Source organism: Schistocerca americana, chromosome 7 (genome assembly GCF_021461395.2).
Source record: "Schistocerca americana isolate TAMUIC-IGC-003095 chromosome 7, iqSchAmer2.1, whole genome shotgun sequence".
In the NCBI taxonomy this organism is placed as follows: Eukaryota; Metazoa; Arthropoda; class Insecta; order Orthoptera; family Acrididae; genus Schistocerca; species Schistocerca americana.
In genome coordinates this window covers 597153093-597166687 of record NC_060125.1, presented here as the reverse complement: position 1 = coordinate 597166687, position 13595 = coordinate 597153093, and the positions used below count along the sequence as shown (strand labels likewise).

Here is a 13595-nt window from a genome sequence, read left to right as displayed (position 1 = left end):
TGGCACCCTGTGGTATACTAAGCTTTATGCAGACTGAAGAAGAGTGCAATAAGGTATTGATGTTGGGCAAAAGCCATTCAGATAGTAGACTCCAGGTGAACTAAATTATCTGAAGCAGAGTGCCTCAGCAAAAATCACCTGGGTCAAAGCCAAAAGATCCTGGAATTCAAGGATCCAATCTAGCCTTCAACTCAGCATAAACTGAAGTAACTTGCAGAGGACATCAGCTAAACTGACTGGACGATAGCTGTTCATCTTGTGGCAGCTTACCCAATTTCAAAACTGGAATAATGGCACTTTCTCGTCAATGAGAAGGCAATTCCCTCTCGCTCCAGAGACTGTTAAAAAGGGCGAGTATATAACATTAGCTAACCATCAGTAAGTATTGAGGCATATGGTTGTGCACCCAATCCAGTCCAGGAACCATGTCGTAGCAGAGAGCAAGGGCGCCAGTGGATTTCCACTCGCTAAATAGGGTGTTACGTGGCTCCAGCTTGGGGAGAACAAAAGAAGAGTGAGTCGTTCCAGATGGTGTTTGAGAAGACAGAACGTTGGTGGATAGTGGACCAGTGCTTAGGCCTGGGCGAAATGTCGAGCAAAATGCTCATCAATGGAGTCTGTGCTATTGAGGATAACATTATTCAGGGAGATTCTCAGGATACCTGTAGGAGGATGGGGGCCAAAAATGCGCCTGATGATTTCGGATACTAGTAAAGAGGGAGTATGCGGTCCTGTGGGGCTGACATGTCATTCCAAACAAATCCGTTTCTGGCGTTTAAGAAGATAGCAGGCCTGGCCGCAAACCTGTTTAAACGTCAGGAGGTAGTCGAGATCTGGATACCATTTGTAATGTCAGCAGGCATGACATTGTTCTTTAATAGCCATAGCAATTTTGGGAGTCCACCAAGAGGCTTTTTTCCATGAGGAGCCACAGCTGCTACTAAAAGGATGGCATTGATCAAACTTTGCATGGATTCTTCTATGCTGTCATGTGATGGAGTGGTTGGGATGGCAACTGAGGAAAAGGCATCCCATTGAGCATTAGTAAAAGCCCACCTGGGAGGATATCTAGGCAAGTGATGCTGAAGAAAAGTTAAGATGGTTGGAAAGTGGTCGCTGTCACACAAACCATCTTGAACTGCCCCTTAAACAAAGGGAAGGAATCCAGGGCTACAGGTGAAAAGATCAATAGGTGAGAAAGTGCCATATGCCACACTAATGTATGTAGGTGCTCCAGTGTTGAGGATGCAGAGATCAAACCCTGTCAGTAGGCCAACCGCAATACTGCCCACTGCCCCAGCCAGTAGCCACAGTACCACTACAAAGAGAGTTATGAGCATTAAAATCCCTAGGAGATGAAATTGGAGAGAGCTGTGAAGGAGGGTAAGAAGAGCAAGAAGTGTCCGAGGCCAGTCTGGGGGAAGATGAAGACTGCATATCGTTACCACGTGGACTAAATGGAACTTTCAGCGTTGCAGCACGTCAGCAATCGTAAGTATCGAAATAATTGTGAAAACTCCGCCTCGATTGCAAAAACCACCGGGTGTTTACCTAGGTTTCAGCGTGGATAACCACGCCTCCCTCAGAACAAATATAAAACAGCTTGCCTAAATAGGCATAGTCAAAGGCTAAAATCAACACCTACAGCGGCAAGACCCCACAAAAATTTTTTTACAAATACACGGTACATACGTATCAAGTCCGTGTTACTTATCTCAACCCTGTGTGTGCTGCCTCGCCCCAGCCAACGTACGATGGTCACAGGCTCTCCACCGAACTCGGTTCTGTTTACAGCATCACGATGGTCGCATCCGTGTTTGGCGACATCACGGTGAACGCACATTAGAAGCGTGTATTCGTCATCGCCATACTGGCGTTTCACCCGGCGTGATGGTATGCGGTGCCATTGGTTACACGTCTCGGTCACCTCTTGTTCGCACTGACAGCACTTTGAACAGTGGACGTTACATTTTAGATGTGTTATGACCCGTGGCTCTACCCTTCATTCGATCCCTGCGAAACCCTACATTTCAGCAGGATAATGCACGACCGCATGTTGCAGGTCCTGTACGGGCCTTTCTGTATACACAAAATGTTCGACTGCTGCCCTCGCCAGCACATTCTCCAGATCTCTCAGCAATTGAAAACGCCTGGTCAATGGTGGACGAGCAACTGGCTCGTCACAATACGCCAGTCACTACTCTTGATGAACTGTGGTATCATGTTGAAGTTGCATGGGCAGCTGTACCTGTACACGCCATCCAAGCTCTGTTTGACTCAATGCCCAGGCGTGTCAAGGCCGTTATTACGGCCAGAGGTGGTTGTTCTGGGTACTGATTTCTCAGGATCTATGCACCCAAATTGCGTGAAAATGTAATTACATGTCAGTTCTAGTATAATATATTTGTCCAATGAATACCCGTTTATCATCTGCATTTCTTCTTGGTGTAGCAATTTAAATGGCCAGTAGTGTAAGTGTTCTTCAGTCCTCTAAAGGAACGGTTGCGGAACATCCAGTGTGATCAAACAAACATGCGATCATTTTCCTGGAAGTGCTTCACAGCTGAACCCCTTTTGATGGTTTCGTTCTTCTGTTACTATGTTGTGTTTGGATTTTACCTCGGTCGATTTTTTTGAGCATTTCCTTAGACCAACTGACAGAAGCCTTCTTTCGATCTTTTGTTAAATTTTGCAGAAACTATCAGGAAGATACCTTTTTGGGGCTAAATGTCCATCACTGAATTCCGTCCTGGACTGACTGGTAACTGTCCATTGATATTGTTGTATGCGACAGTCGACAACATAAGGAGCAGCAGTTAAAGAGACACTTCAAAGAGTGAGTACTGGAACACAGACTAAACTGTACACCAAAGCAAGGATAGTTTTTTTTGTTTTTTTTTTTTGTTTGTGGTTTTAGGGCGCAAAACTTCTATGGTCATTAGCGCCCAAGCAAGGATAGTGGTCCATTGTTTGGACAAGGGAGTATTCTCATTGAGAAGCGATCACCATTGTCATCTAAAGGAGGCTGCTGTGTTATAGTCTACGAGGGGCATAAGTAAAGCAACACACTTTTTTTCTCAGCCAATTCCCTTTGAAAAAAATCCGGAATTTTTGTGGGTCATCGAGGAATATTTCCGCTCCAGCCTTCATAGTTTCATGAAAATACGATCGGTGGTTGCGCTATGGGTATCCTTTTGCATCTGTAACGGAGGTGTGTTCCAGACAGAGAGCCGCCATCGAGTTCCTCTTGGTGGAACACCAGAGCATCGCTGATATTCATAGGCGCTGACAGAATGTCTACGGAGACCTGGCAGTGAACAAAGGCACGGTGAGTCGTTGGGCGAGGCATCTGTCATCATCGCAACAAGGCCGCGCAAGCCTGTCCTATCTGCCGTGTGCCGGCCGGCCGCACACGGCTGTGACTCGTTCAGTGTTGGAATGTGCGGACACTCTCATTCGAGGTGATCAACGGATCACAATCAAATACCGTGCTCCACAAATGGACGACTCTGTTGGTAATGCTGACACACTCGTCCACCGGTTGTGGTATTCAGATGTGTATGTCGACTGGGTTCCTCGCTGCAGAACAGAAGACCATTAAAAGTAACGAAGGATCATTTGTGCAGTGTTACTTGCGCGTTACGAGGTTGATCGTGACAATTTTTTGTCGAACGTTGTCACGGGCGATGAAAAATGGGTTCATAACTTCGAACCGGGAAGAAAACGGCAATCCATTGAGTGGCGCCACACTACCTCTCCTCCGAAGAAAGAAAGCCGCAGCCTCAGCCGATAAAGTCATGGCGACGGTCTTTTGGGACTGTTTGATGTCCTCCCTCATGGTACGATGATCAACTCTGAAGTGTATTGTTACCTTCAGAAAAGTGAAGAAACGACTTCGGCGAGTTCGTCATCACAAAAATGCAAACGAACTTCTCTTTTCCCATGACAACGCAAGGTCTCACACAAGTCCGCACACAAGTCGAGTGGAGCCAACAAAACTCCATTGGACTGTTCTTACTCATCCATCCTACAGCCCGGATCTCGCACCTTTCGACTTCCATCTGCTCCAATGAAGTACGCATACCGCGCGAAGGAGTACGTGGATGATGGGGAGGTTATCGATGCAACGAGACGTAGGCTCCGACGTCGACCAGGAGTGTGGTACCACGCATGATTACAGGCCGTCCAGCTAAAGTGGCGTAAGACCGTCGCATTGAACGGAGATTACGTTGAAAATTGAAGTTTTGTAGCGAAAAAGAAAAAAAAAGTGTTGCAGTACTTACGGAACGCCACTCGTATATCTATGTCTACATCACCACTCCACAAGCCACCTGACAGTATGTGCTGGAGGATACGTTTATTACCAACATCTGATCCCCCATTCACTCTTCCATTTGCAAATGAGGCGTTGGAAGAAAGTTTTGCAGTAGACCTCCGTATAAGCTAGATTTCTCGAATTTTATCGTTGTGGTTATTTCGCGAGGCGTATGTGGAAGGAGATAATTTGTTGTCCGACTCTCTCCGGAACATACTCTCTCGGATTTTCAAGAGTAGGTGTCTCCGTGATGCGCAGTGCCTCCCTTGTAGCGTCTGCATTGGAGTTCGTTCAGCATCTCCAAACTGCTCTCGTGCCGACTAAACGCTCCCGTGACAAAACGTTGGATCTTCTCTATCTCTCTATTAGTACTACCTGCGTATAGTCCCAGACTCATGAGCAATACTCAAGAACCGGTCAGGCAAGTGTTTTGTAGTTCACTTATTTTGTGGATCCTTTCCATTTCCTTAATATTCTTCCTATGAATCTCTGTCTAGCATATGTTTTTCCTACTGTTTGTTTTATATGGTCATTCCACTTAAGGTCGCTCCGAATGGTTACTTCCAGATAACTTCCTCAGGTTAGCAAGATGGTTTAGAGCTTTTAATTTTAGACGCTTGTCACTATACATTAATGTGTTGTACAATTTCTTCTACCATTGTGACTTTCCTGTATTAAGTTCTGGATATTATAATATTTTGCTGTGTCACTTGAAGTATCTTTGGAATGCACTGATGTCTCATAGTACCGTTCTGTCTCTCTTATAATAGTGCTCGAAGGTATTTGTTTTATAAAATTTTATCTTAGCGTGGCTCGATACTTTGTTACTGAGTTACATTTCTATTGCTTGAAGTGCGTTCTCAAAATATGGTAGCTTCTTACGTAAAACGTGATAATACCTACATTATTTTACTATTAAATAGTGCAATTGGTCCATTACTTTGTTATTATGTGTTCGCAGCAAATTTAGTTCTGATAGTGGGCTGTATTATTAATGGGGAATATGTTTTATGGAATCGAACGATAATCTTTCACGATATGTGTTATATGCTAATGAAAATAGCACAGGAATTCAGTCTGAATATATCTACGGCGCAGCTAAAAAAAATGGCGCTCTGATGAATTTATTCAGTCGGGTATAAGATAGTTATCAGCAATCAAATCATAAAATAAATCAATAAATTACAGGATTACTTACACATTCAGGACGACATTGGCAGAAAACTTAAAAACCTTCAATATTCGTACGGCAATATGAAGAGGAGCTTTAAAAGTAACAGGCGGGAGACTGCTAAATTTATCCAAATAACAGGCAGCCAACATTACTTTTGAATATGAAAGTTTGGTATTAACAAAACATTAGGGTAGGAGAATAGAGTAGTCAGGTCTAAGATTCCACAGAAAAGGTGTGAAAGGGAAGACAATTGAAAACTTTACGAAACGAAGCAGAAATGACTTTATCCTTCGACTACTGCTGATAGTCTTCTGAACCAATTTTAGGAACAATACGATTTGAAAATATCGGAGGAAAGTAAGAGAGGCAACCATAACTTTATTTTCTGCAGTCCACTTCACGGCGCATGGTGGACAGCACCCCGCACCACTACTAGTCATTTCCTTTCCATGCTACTCCCAAATACAGTCTCCAGTTAACACCCACACGGGTTCCTTTTATCGTGCTCAGTATCTCAGAAACCATAAATTGTTGAGGAAGAGTTCAAAGTACAAAAATTAGTTACTCTAAACCATTCCAAGGAAGCGGTTCCAGGGCACTTCTGCGCATGCGGAAGTGTACATAATGCCGACCGACGCCTTAAAGCCGAGGAAAATTCATCTATCCCACAGCGGTTTCTCTTCCCTTAATTTAAATAAAATCACGTCTCGCATTAAAATACGTATCGGAAAATAACTACGAGAAAGCTCTTCTTTATAGCTCCGTAAATGATAGTTTACGAAATAACATGAGCTCCCTGATGTAAATAAGTCAAGCCCAGGGCTCCTTTTGTGGCATGTCTGTGATACACTGGCGACGTCTTTTATTTCCTTCTTGTGCCGTAATTTACTGGAAGTGTTGCAGCATATCTGATACCGATCTGGAGTTTATTTATCTGCTATGGCGTTGCCTCTTAGGAGCTCCCAACGAGGACCAATTTCGATGATCACAGCTGGATTCGAGAAAAAAGTTGAAAATATACTAAGGTAAACTAGAGGTACTATGCCTATTGTCATTACAGGAATCAAATCACCTGGAGAACGTCGTCTACTAATATCAGGTGGTTGGACGGTGGACTCATATTCTAGTGCGCAAGTGCTGAAACCAGTCCAGCGATCGTGATTTAAATTTTTCCACGTTTTCTTAAATAAATTCAGGTGAATTCGGGGGATAATTGATTCAAAAAGGTGGCGGTAGATTTTTCCCTCTTATCTTCAAGTCTCGTCATTAAGCCCTAATTTGGCTTTAATTTACACTGTCTGACAGAAAAATGAAGTAACCGGTAAACATGGTGGGATATAATTGTAACTTCGGGTGATTAGAGTTGCAATTCTCGGTAACAGGCAGAAGGGCCATCATAGTGCATTAATGTTGTTACTAGGCCTGGTAAAGTATGTATATAAGGTACGTGAACAACGTCAGATGTCGAGTGATCACTGTGAAAGACAAGGATATGCCACGTACAAGAGTGAGACCACATTATCCAGATTTGTGAGGCCCTCAGATGTGACATTGGCCCGATGTAGGAGTACATGGGAACACGAGAGCAGGCATATTCAACCTCAAGGTTCTGGTCATCCACGTCTGATCACAAGGGACTATCAACGTATTTTGTCCACCAAGCACACTGTAACCCCTTCACATCTGTACTTGGCATCCAAGAACAAGTAAAGGGCTCAGTGCAACGTTTTGTGTCAGCCCACACTATTGGTCAGAGTGTAGCGGCAGGTGCACTAGGGAATTACCGTCCCATGCAACAACTGCCGTTAATACCACAACATAAATGACTGTGTTTGAAGTGGTGCCGTGAATGGGAAATATGGACTGTTCGCGAGTGGCTTCGCATCATTTTCATTGATGTATCATGATTCTGCAATCCTGGATGACCATCATCAGCGAGTATGGACCTGGGGAGTGCCTCATCTTCCAGTGTTTTGGAGGGGCCCAGCAGTGTTACTCTTGGCATCATGTTGTGGAGCACCATCATGTATGACTTCACGTTGCAGCTGGTAGAGATTGAGGTACATTACCGATATCCTGTGGCGTCCTGTGTTATTTCTCATGTGACAGTATCATGATGCTATTTTACAAAAGGGCAGGTCTCGTCCACATATGGAACGTGTTAGCCACTTGGTGTTGGAGTACTCCTGTGGCTAGCAAGATCCCCAGCTCCGTCCCAGATGACCAGCTTGGACATCAACTCTGTTCTAGTGTCAGTATCCAGGATATCAAGGACCAGTTACGACAGTTGTGGGTCAGCTTGCCTCAGGAGATGATACACTGGCTTTATGACACCCTTCCCAATCGAATCAGCGCATGTATGTAGTACAGAGGGGCTGCAACGCCATACTCACATTGAAGAGCCAAGGAAACTGGCACACTGGCCTAATATCGTGGGGGCCCCCGCGAGCATACAGAAGTGCCGCAACACGACATGGCATTGACTCGACTAATGCCTGAAGTAGTGCTGGAGGGAACTGACACCATGAATACTGCAGCCCTGTCCATAAATCCATAAGAGTACGAAGGGGTGCAGATCTCTTCTGAGCAGCACATTGCAGGTTATTCCAGATATGCTCAATAATGTTCATGTCTGTATGTTTGGTGGCCAGCGGAAGTGTTTACAATCAGAAGAGCGTTCCTGGAGCCACTTTGCAGCAATTCTGTACGCTTGAGGTGTCACATGGTTCTGCTGGAATTGCCCAAGCCCGTCGGAATGCACAACGGACAAGAATGGATGAAGGTGATCAGACACTATACTTACGTACGTGTCACCTGTTAGAGTCTTGTCTAGACGTATCAGGGGTCCCATTTCACACCAACTTCACACGCCCCACACCATTACAGAACCTCCACCAGCTTGAACAATCCCCTGCTGACATGCAGGGTACATGGATTCATGAGACTGTCTCCAGATCCGTACGCGTCCATCCATTCGATACAAATGAAACAAGATTCGTCCGACCAGGCAACATGTTTCCAGTCATCAACAGCCCACTGTTGGTATTGACGGGCCGAGACGAGGCATAAAGCATTATGTCGTGCAGTCATCAAGAGTACACCAGTGGGCCTTCGGCTCCGAAAGCCGATATCGATGATGTTTCGTTGAATGGTTCGCACGCTGACACTTGTTGATAGCCCAGTACTGAAATCTGCAGCAATTTGCGAAAGGTTGCGCATCTGTCACACTGAACGATTCTCTTCAGTCGTCATTGGTCCCGTTCTTGCAGGATCTTTTGCCTTCCGCAGCGATGTCGGAGATTTGATGTTTTACCGAATTCCTTATATCCACGGTACATTCGTGAAATGGTCGTACGGGAAAATTCCCAATTCATCGCTATCTCACAGATGCTATGTCCCATCGCTCGAGAGCCGACTTTAACACCACGTTCAAACTTACTTAAATCTTGATAACCTGCCAATGTAGCAGCAGTAACCGATGTAACAATTGCGCCAGACACTTGTCGTCCTATACAGGCGATGCCGACCGCAGCGCCGCATTCTACGTGTTTGCATATCTGTGTATTTGAATAGGCATGCTATACCAGTTTCTTTGGCGCGTCAGTGTATAAGCGGGTTCATCTTTGTATATACAAAGATTCGGCGGTAATCACTGAAAGAACATCACATATCCTTGCTACCCGTACAGTTTCATTTCGTTTTCTCCCACCGGTCTGGGTTCTTCATTTGTATTGTCAAGTAGTGTATTTCCGCATACTAAGTGCAATAATGAAAGAAAAGTTGACCCACTGATTCTAAAAAGAGTACTACAAAGGACCGTTATCACCGATGAGTGGATACCATGCATCAACATTTTAGGTAGACGTGCTGTTATTGAACTACTAAACTTCTAATAAAAAAATGGCTGCAGGAGTACAAAACTTCCAATCGAGCTATCTGTATTTCCTTATAGAGAACACCACGGGGAGGGCGCAGTTGAGACTGTCAGTAATGTTGAAGGGTCTATAACAGCTTGGTCAGTTGTCTCACAGTTATATACGAGTTCTTTTGTCACACTGAAAGTCAATGTAACTTGACAGATCCATGCAGTCATGTGAGGCGTCCCATACATTCATTGGCACATGTATTCTTCGCAGCAACGAAGTGCCCCACAATCAGAGCATTGGAAATGTGTGGCCGAACTTAATTAAAAGCAACGATAAGTTGTATGATACATCGTGAGCCATGGAGAAATCGTCAATTTGGTGATAGTGAGAAGTGTGGCGTGGGTAGAGTGGCGGGATAAAACTTGTAGGAGGAAACCAAGTCTAGCCTATAGTAAGCAGGTTAAAGTGGATGTAGCTTGCAGTGGCTACGCAGAGATGAGGGACTAACAAGGAGAGCTGCACACATGAGTCATCGAACTAAAGACCGCAACAACAGGTACGGTGAGCGTGTGGTTGAAACTTATGTATTCTTCTTGACCTGCACTTGTCTCCAAATAAAATTCTATTGAGCACCATTGTAATCTACATCGAAACATTAGGCAATGACTTATTTTGTTGATCACCACACAGGATTTATTCGTACACTGATAAGCCAAAACGTTATAACCGTTGCTCATCGCGAGGTTGTATGCTACCTAGTGGCGCTGAGAGCATGCCACGCGGTAAGGGGAGTATTTGAGCAGAGCAAAGACGAATGAGGAACCACTGTAGTGGTTATACGTGGCGCAAATGCGGAAACCCGCCGACTTAAGAGACTTTGACAAAAGCCAGATTGTTAAGGCCCCGTCCTGGGAGCGGAGCATCCCGGAAACGGTGACGCTGGTCGTCTGTTTGCATGCTACTGTGGTGAGCATCTATCGAAAATGGCTGAAGAATATTGAAAGCACGATTAGGCGACAAGAAGTTGAGTGTCCGTTCCTCACCACAGAACGTAGGGATCAGAAGCTTGACCACTCTCTAAAGCAGGACAGGTGGTGATCTGTGGCAGACACGACTACAGGATATAGTGCTGTAGCAGGCACTAGTGTTTTGAAGCACACCGTTCAGTGCAGATTGCTGAACATGGTGTTCCGCAGCAGAGGACCCCTACGTGTTCCCATGTTGACCCAACAACATGATTGCAGTGGGCACAGCATCATCGAGATTGGACCGCGGATCAATGGACTCTTTTCGCCTCGTCGGGTGAATCCCGTTTGTTGTTAAAACAGATCGATGGTCGTGTCCAGATACGTGCTGATAAAGCTGTCATCCAGGCGAATGGCTGCAAGAAACATGCAGCGCGCAATGGACGCAGGCCAGTGGGAGAAGTATTATGCTATGGGAGACATTCACCTGGGCTTCCACGGGACCTATGGTAGTAAACGCAGGGTCTGTGACAGCTGTGTACTACGTGAACATTATTAGGGTCGGACCACCTGTAACCCCTTCCCTACCAGTGATGGCATCTACCAGCAGGATAACTGTCTTGTGTCACAAGGCCAGAATCGTGCTGCAGTGGTCTGAGGAGCATGATAGCGAACTCATGTTGATGTCTTGACCATCAGAACTGGCTCTTCTGAAACCGATGAAACCCACCTGGGATGCTATCGGGCACCAGCTCCACGCCCGCAAACCAGCCGCCCGTAAATTACGGGATGCGCGTGACCTGTAGGCATCTGATGTCACAAATATCTCGAAACCTGTCAAATACTTGTCGAATCCGGCACGCAGAATCACTGCTGCATTGCGTTCCAGAGGTGAATCGACACGCTTTTAACTAGGTGCTCATAATTTTTTGTCTCATCAATGTATGTTCATCTATGTTACGAGAAATAAGGCAGAATTGGATTCCAACGATGGTCTTCCAATACATTACATAGTTGTTCAGAAGCTATTAGCCAATCCCCTACCTCCCTAACCCTTGTAAAACATTTACTAGAAAATGTGTACCCCTGGAAAGATGGAATAAGACAACATTTTCCAAAACACAGATAGCTGGCGCCGCTACATCTGCTTCCACGTCACTTGGATATCACAATACAAATGCTGTAATTGGGAAATAGCACAGCCTTACCACAATCCAGAGTCACAAGTAGTAACACTCAGGTAGCAACAATATGATACTGAGCCGACTGGAATCGGCAACCAGATGGCTCGGTTTGTGGTGCGGTGTGGCGGTGCTTACCTTGGGCGGTCGGTCCTCAGGCACTCCCAGACTGGGTTCGCGCCGGCGCCGCGCGCGCCCTCTTTATACGGCGGCCCTAACCGCGTTAGGCCGCGCTTCCGCCACTAATTGCCTTACGCCGGCCGGCAATCCGCTTAGCTGCCGCGAAACTGCGCCAAGCGCTACTGTGTGTGTATGCTTGTTGCGAGGGCGCCTCTTCTTCCTCTCGTTATATTAACGCTGCTTTGCTGTCACTCTGCAAATCCGAGCGTCCTGGCTTCTGTCCCAGGCTGCACAAGTACTTTTTCTTTATGATGCTCTAAGCACTTTAAATACACTGACGGAAATGGAAGGGGTTGCACCATGAACACCTTGACCGAACTGATACTGCAGTATTTCCGTGCCAGTGGGATATGTTGATTAAAATTTCATCCTTATGCGAGCTTATTTTCAGTGCAGCAAAATGGCATTCTTACCGATGATGAGTGATGTGAGTACATGGTGGCTTTTGGGTGTGTCTAACATTACTGGAGCTTTTCGTGTGGAGATCACAACATGGAATTCCTAGAAGACGTTCGCATGTAGCTTATCGCCATTTTTTGGTTCTGGAGCAAGGTTGAATCATTGTCATGAGGGACATAACATCATCATACCTCATATCGCAGATTGTCTGTTATATACATATAAAACTGAGTACGTGTTTATGAATCTTTTCCCAAGCCCCTGGATTGACTTCAGCCACATCTGGCACAGCAGCCCTCACAAATATCAGTGTTGTGGGTTTATAGCCTGCTAGATCCAATAGGAGTGGAGATACAGACAAAAACATGTTTTTTCCTAGCCCCTGATATATAGACCACCCTGAATAACAGTCATGTTGTATGGGAACAGTACCAGCCTGAATCACCTGCTTTGTGGGGCAGGCTACACGTCAGGGGCAGAATCAGTTTTTCAGGCCCCAACATGCAGGCTGCCCTGCATGACAAGTGTGTTGTGCAAGTCGTATCAGCTTGCTTTATTTAACCAGAGGGAGGAGGGGGGGGGAAGAAAGATATAGTCAGAGAGAGGGAGTGGACAAAATGTTCAAAGAGAGGGAGAGGAGAAGATGAAGAGACTGAGAGAGTGAGGAGGAGGATATAGACAGATAGAGGTGGGAGGGTGAAGTGGACAGACAGAGGAAGAGGTGGATGTAGAGAGGGGGAGGAGGAAGTGTGTGACTGCGTATGCAGGTTGAGAAAAAGGCTAGTAGTGAAACAACTGTAGAATGAATGGTTATGAAATGGTCAATGGTGTGGCTTGAAGAGGAGATGCAGGTCCCTCCAGAAGGCCACCATGAGAGGATCGTGAAATTGTTCGATTGTGTCTGACGAATAAACTGATGACAATAGACAAAATATTGAAAGTCACCATAAACCGTCAGGAACAGATTAGCGGAGAGTGGGTTGAGTTCTCTCGTTGAAATTGATCGTTTATTGGTGATAAAAAACCCCAGATAACAGAAATCTCCGTATTGTAGAGCCTGAGGCAATTGGGTCATTCAGTGTGTCCAGTGATGGGGTTCGCTTCGGTCTGAATCGCCATCATGGATATGAAAGCAGGGCTGATTTCGTAATTGTTTAAGCCATGTTTAATACTCGTCATTATGTGGCAAGAATGGTCAACTATGTTGTATACCCTGCAAGACCATGGGACTAAACTCGATTTTCCATCAGAATAATGTAAGATCCTACATTTCAGTGTACATGACATCTGTCTTGAGGAATGCATCGATCCTTGACTATCCTGCTCTGTCCTCTGATTTATCGCAGACAGAGCTTGTATGGGATACAATGGGTAGATATATGTTTTCATACCAGCCTCTTGTCAGTATTGTTCATGAAATGACACAGCATGTGTTTCATGCATACCAAAAAATTCCTGAAGGTGACTTTCGGAGGTTGTTTACTACAGTCACAAAACGAATACAAAAGAGTATTC

The 13595-nt window shown here is 45.3% G+C and overlaps 1 protein-coding gene across 1 annotated transcript in view; it reads right to left on the bottom strand.

Moving 5' to 3' along the window:
• LOC124622053 (transient-receptor-potential-like protein) overlaps positions 1–11682 on the bottom strand; it is a 225935-nt gene extending 214253 nt beyond the window's left edge. Inside the window, exon 1 of the mRNA XM_047147617.1 lies at positions 11640–11682. The gene's annotated coding sequence lies outside the window, so the exon portion shown is untranslated. The remainder of the gene's footprint in view (positions 1–11639) is intronic.
• Between the last annotated feature and the right edge of the window lie 1913 nt (positions 11683–13595).